Raw genomic sequence first — 6,573 nt, forward strand, 5'->3', positions numbered from 1 at the left:
CTCTGCTTGCCACAAAAGACAAACCTCAGTGCGGACTATACGTGTACATTTACCTCTCTCTATACATACATATATATATCTATATATTAAATATAACAAAATTTAAACTAAAAGACTACAAGGACAATGGAGGACTGTAGTAAGTAAAATTAAAGAAGCACAATGTTTATACTACTCTGTTGTACCTTTGAGTTTTATTTCACTTCCTATGTGATGTTGCAGTCAAATCTTTTCAATGTTTTTGATATTTTGGAGGGTTTTTTTGTTTCGCCATATTAAGGATCAACGACAATGAGTAATAAAGTATTATTATATTCATATCTATACGATGTAGAGAGGATGATTTATGGTCTTGAACCTGATCTGAGCACCCAGAGGGAATACACACATGACTCAAGCCATCTGGATAGAAACCACAACCTTTTCTTTTGCACCAACACTAAAAGATACACACCTCTAAACATACATTGCACAAACACACACTCATCTATCCTTGTTGCCTTCACTGTAAACCCTGCAGAAAGACCGCTTCTTGAATAAAGAAAAAAAAAAAGAATGGTTGACAAGATTTTAACGACTATATTGATGCACTTGTTTTTGTAAAAAAAAAAATGAACAAATGTTTAAATTACTAAATAGAAGCAAAATTCCTTATATAAAGAAAATTAAAGTGTTGAAAAATATTAAGAAAACCCTTTTCCCTGATTTCTTTTTAACATTTGATGCTTTGTATGGATATTTCACAGCAGGATTTCTGTCTGCCAGGTGGTGTGTGTAGATTGCTTTAGTCCAGTAGTTGTGTCTTTAGGTTAATCAGTTTTCATAATTCCATTTACATGATTGTTAAACTTAAGCAATCTGAGCGTCATATATCAACCTCAATGTGCAGATGAACCAGTTAATGGAGGCGTAATCCATCTTTTGTTTAATGTTACTTAAATTGAATGCCGTTGTGGTTTGCTGTGCCATGCTTCGTCTTATCTAAAATAACTGTCAGCTGTTAAACTTATTTTTAATGTGTTTCTGTATGCTAATCACCTTCATTGCCATGTATATTGCATGTGAACCTGTCTGTTCGTTCCTGTACTCACTTCTTACCTGTGTCATGTTAACATTGAGTTGATCATTACATTTTTTTTTTGTCTTCATTATTTTTTTTGAGTTTTACGGAGCTACGTTGTTGTTTTTGTTGAAGGATAAGCAGCACGTAACACACAGGCGCCGTGTGTCTGTGAAATATCGACTTACCCATTTATGCATTTATGCTTGTTTGAGCGTATAGGAACACATCTGTAAGATCCCACAGTGTCAACATTCACACAAATTTAAGTTTTCAGGGGTTTCAGGGAAACGAAATGATTTGTGCATTATCTTATCTGACTATATCCGTCTTATATGAACTTTTAAGAAGATACCTCTTGTTTTGTAGTAACTTTTAAAGAGTTGTTTACTTGGGGGATTAATTCCAGGTTAAGTTGTTCATAAGCAGTATTCCACGCTGATGCGTACACATTGCATATGTGTGTACTTTATACTTAGCTGCAAGTATGTTGATGGCATATAAGGCATTCATATGCATGACATCTCCTCATGTTAACTGTCCAGCCATTCCTCTTACTGCTTAGGTAGAGGTAGTGAGTGGTGAAAGTTTATGGTCGCAGTTTCTTAATGCGAGCATGACGCTTTTTGAAATTATTAATGGTAGTGCCACATATGAGCCTTTATTTTGGTTTAATCAATAGCAAACACACTTTTTATTTTTTATAAAGTTTGTGACAACTTAAAACTTGAGTTTAAAAGAGAGGCAACTTCTAAAAATGGTCCTATGGGAGAACATTGTTGGAAAGGGGACATTTAATCTGATAGTGGAGATAATTTCATTTTTGTTTTCCCATCGCAATAAAATATCGTAAAACATATGAAGTAGAACAGTGGTTTCATTCCTGTTTAAACAGCTAAGTCATAAATGTGATTTTTATGGGTACGTACATTTTCATCTTTTCAAATTAGACATTTTTCAGTAGTTGCTTAGAACTTAAGTAATAGTTCATAAGAATGTAATTAAGCCTGTAGCAGAACTGCATTTTGGGCAACAGGAGGGTTCCATATATGTTCCGTAATAAAGTGACATACTAAAAAATTCATATATTTATTAAGTGACACTCATTTTTTTCAGTAAAGTAAAACAAACCTTTGTGCCTTTGCACTCAAACGTTATAGCATAAAAAGCATAACTAATTTTTTTCACATTCTGAAGAACATGAAATTTCCCTTTGGTCTATTTTGTATAAAAACCAAAATAATATTTTATTGCTTCACGAAACAAACTTTATGATTTGTGTAATCTTCTAAGGAATTGTCTGGTTGCAAAAAAAAAATACATAAAATAAGGTGGATCAAATGTGTTGTTAAATGAAGTGATAAATCTAAAGACAGGAAACTGAAGAGTGACTGAAATGTTACTGTAAAACCTGGAAATGACAATGAGCAGTTTATTCTTTTATTTCCTAGCAGGTTCTGAGAGTTTAGACAGATTTTTATTAAATAAAAGAACCAGATTGTTTGCATTAGTGGCCTGTCTTTTGCACATATTTTTTAGCAATATGCTGATTAATTCATTACCACAAACTTGCATGTGCAGCCATTTACAAGTAGAGTCCCACTATGCACCAAATTGTCAAGTGGTGAATGTGACGCAAGAAGTTGAAGTTAATTCAACACGTTTGTTTTATAGTAACATCTGAATCAACTTTAGTCCATTTTTATGTACGTGGCAACCTGGGATGGATCCATTCATAATTTTTGTTTTCTGTAGTTACTTTCATTTCACCAATAACTGTGTGGTGGTAGTATTTCTCTTGGCCAAAGAAAATGTAGGTTGCTCAGATGCAATTGCCATATATTTTTAACATTTGACATACAATTGTCCTTCTCGATAATTAAAAGAAACTTAGGATGTTAGTGAAGCATTTTCTTGCTTAAGACTTCTGCACAGCTCCTTTGTCCAGTGTTAGCATTTGTACATACTTTTATACGTATCACTCCTAAAAGGCCCTCCGGGTTTTTCTGCAGTTGACCAGTTGTAGCCTAAACTTTAATAACGGTACAGGCTGTGCACATTAACTACATCTGTTCCATTGTAAGCTTACGGGAGCAAACAAGGAGCTTCAAAGCGATACGCCTTAAAATCCTTTATACCGCATTATTTTTCTTAATGACTCAAGAGACTGTTTCAACCTACTGTGAAAACCATCGTCTTCACATTGGGTTTAAGGACAGTGTTTGTTTCTATGACAATACATCCAGAAAGGTTTTCACGAACACTTTTGACAATGTAATTTGGAAAGTAAGCATTTAAAAGGAACATTTTCTGAGCAAAATGAGACAGAGGGAACAAATGATGCTGCATATTGTATATTTCTGTCAAATACATAAGTATTTAACATATTCACAACATGACAAAAAGGTTTGAATAAATGTCAACCAAGAACTTGTCCTTGTCATTTTTGCCGTCAGTGTTAAAATGAAAATGGTAAATCCTTTATGTATAGATCGTTTAACACCCATCTGTCCATTCAGACAGCAGGTCAAGAACTAGATCCTAGATAGTTTGTTCCCTTTTAACACTTATTAGATCCTCCTGGAGTGTGCCACTTCTAGAAGGGCTGTACAGTGAGTAAAATTATGTCACTTATGTCTTTAGTCATGGTGTTTTTGTGCTGATGTTTTCTCTGTTGTGTGCTAAGTTATCCTGAGAACACAGCTTTGACCTGACCATTCTCCCAGTGCAGTTTGTGCATAGAGGCCGTTGTGGTTGAGTGCAGTAGTTATTGTTTTCATGGGGAAAACTGTACCTGCTATTTCCAGGCATTTCTTAAGCATTTTGTGAGCTTTTGGTCTTTCTCTTGAAAACCAAAGAGAAATCATACGAAAGGCACTGAGCTGTTCATGGCTGATTATGAAATTGTTATTTTCATCATTTCTGGATTATGGAACAAATGGCGTTCACTGGAACATTTAGAAGTTTATAAATGCAGCTGTGACCATTTTCATTCATATATATTGCAACAGTAAGACTTAATTGTGAAAGGAAGCTTCCACAATTAAGTGAAAGTTTCCATCCATCCATTTTCCTTCACCCTTGTCCCTCAGTGGGGTCGGGAGGGGTGCTGGTGCCTATCTCCAGCTCACGTTCCGGGCGAGAGGCAGGGTACACCCTGGACAGGTCGCCAGTCTGTCGCAGGGCAACACAGAGACACACAGGACAAACAACCATGCACACACACACACACACCTAGGGGCAATTTGGAAAGGCCAATTAACCTGACAGTCATGTTTTTGGACTGTGGGAGGAAACCGGAGAACCCAGAGAAAACCCACGCATGCACAGGGAGAACATGCAAACTCCATGCAGAAAGACCGGGGCCGGGAATCGAACCCAGAACCTTCTTGCTGCAAGGCGACAGCTCTACCAACTGCGCCACTGTGCAGCCCAGTGAAAGTTTCCTTTCACTTAATTCCAGCTCAATGTTAAGCTGGAGATATTGTCGTCTCATAGCAGCAGGAAAGCTTTGGCTTTCTGTGCAGTTTTGCACACCATTTTCTTCATGTGTTTTTGTGTAACAATTTTTATTATTTTTGGATGTTGATTACATGGGCTGACTCCTGATGTGAATGGTCTCATTGGACTTAAACTGAGAAAAATGTTGCCATTAATTTAATTATTTTTTTATTTGTTTTTTATATCAATATATGAAAAAGCATCTAACTGATTGGGACGTCTTATTTTAATAACTGTACTCATCATTTGAATGATATTCAGCTATTCCACTTCTATAGTGATTCATCTACATTTAAATGAGACACACTGCAAAAAATTAACATTACATAATATCCTCTAGTGTTTTTTTTTTTTTTTCATGATCTGATTTCTTTATGACTAATTTCAGGGTCATTAGCAGTCTCAGCAGAGGTAATTTTATTCTGAAAGGCTACGAAACCATTTAGTTACACATACCTTTCTATTTTCTAAGTACACAAGTCATGTTTTGAATTATTTTAATGGATTCTTTTTCTACTTCTATTGACATTTGAATAAAATTCTATGTCTGGTGTTTTTAAATTTCACTTGGCAACATGCTCACAATGTGACATTCCACAGTAATTAGGCTTGTCATAATCTGATTCTTTGCCTGCAGCAAGCTCTATGCTTGTTTATTCCCGTAAAAGATAGATTAGTTTCACACATTGTGTTATTAGCACACGATCTTTCCAGCCTCCTCTGATCTTGCCCTTTTTTCTTTAATCCCAGTAACACTGAAAATGCAACAGTCTTGTGTCATATGGTAATAAAAGCACCACACACAACAGCAAACTGCTGTGCTGGGTGATCTGATCCTAAATTGTATGGGTTTTTTTCTTTGCCTTTTGAGATCATTGCTTTCATTCAAGTTCACATCACAACAGGCAGCATAAATCCGTTCTATTCGATTTTTCAAGGCTGACACGTTCTGCATATCTTATTGTCTATATGAAAAGCAGTGGCAATGACTATCTGAAAATTTTTCTGAAAAATTCTAGGATTTCCAAATAATAGCTACTGAGACGACAACACACAGGAACATACAGGAAATGACAGTCCAGTTCAGCAACAGTTTCATACATGAGGTAGGAGACATTGTCCATCATTAACATCATTTTAGCCAAAGTCCTTCTGTATCCCACCACCTGGTCTGGGTCGAGGCGGCAGCCTAGCACAGAACTGGCCTTCCTTCCTGATTAGTTTATTTAACTTCTTCCTCTTAGAAAAGTTGATTAGCCACTACTTCAACATACAGTGTTGTCCATAATGCAGCCTGTGATGCAGTCAGTAATGCTGTCATTATTCTCCCCATGAGGACAGAGAGCTCTTTCCACACAGTAGAGCTGCAACTATCTATTAGAGCTTCCTCAGACGATCTCTTCACTGTGTGTGTCACAGCTGGGTCTCTGTCTACGAGGGGTTTATACACAGGCTGGAGATGAACCAGGTTGTGATCTGAGTCCCCGAGGAGAGGCAGAGCCGATGAGCTGCATGTTTCTGTCGTGTTGGTGTACACTAGATCCAGCGTTTTGTTATGTTTGGTGTGGCAGGTGTTATAATGGGTGAAAGAGTGAAGGAAGGAAGGAAATAAATTAATAAAGTCACCAAAGATTAGAAAGAGGCCTTGTCTTTGGAGTTTGCTGGTGGTTGTGTAGAGCAGTGGTCCCCGACCCCCGGTCCGTGGACCAATTGGTACCGGGCCGCGCAAGAAATAATTAAATATTTCCGTTTTATGTATTATTTGAGTCTGGAGGATCTTTTATTTTGAAAATCCTTCTCTCAGTTACTTGTGCGTCAACACTGAGCCCACAAGCAGCAAAATGAGTAAGAAACGGATCAGATGTCTTTGTAAAGTTTCTTTGCAAAGGGGAAAAGGCCCAGAGAAGAGACAGGAGAATGGATTTATCCCGGACCGGTAGGTGAGTCAAACATTACAAGCCGCTCTGTGTAACATGCGGCGACAGGTGTTATGCCCAGAAACGCATGCCTGC

This window comes from Poecilia mexicana, unplaced genomic scaffold (genome assembly GCF_051168715.1).
Source record: "Poecilia mexicana isolate PSO_F unplaced genomic scaffold, ASM5116871v1 scaffold_3, whole genome shotgun sequence".
Lineage (NCBI taxonomy): Eukaryota > Metazoa > Chordata > Actinopteri > Cyprinodontiformes > Poeciliidae > Poecilia > Poecilia mexicana.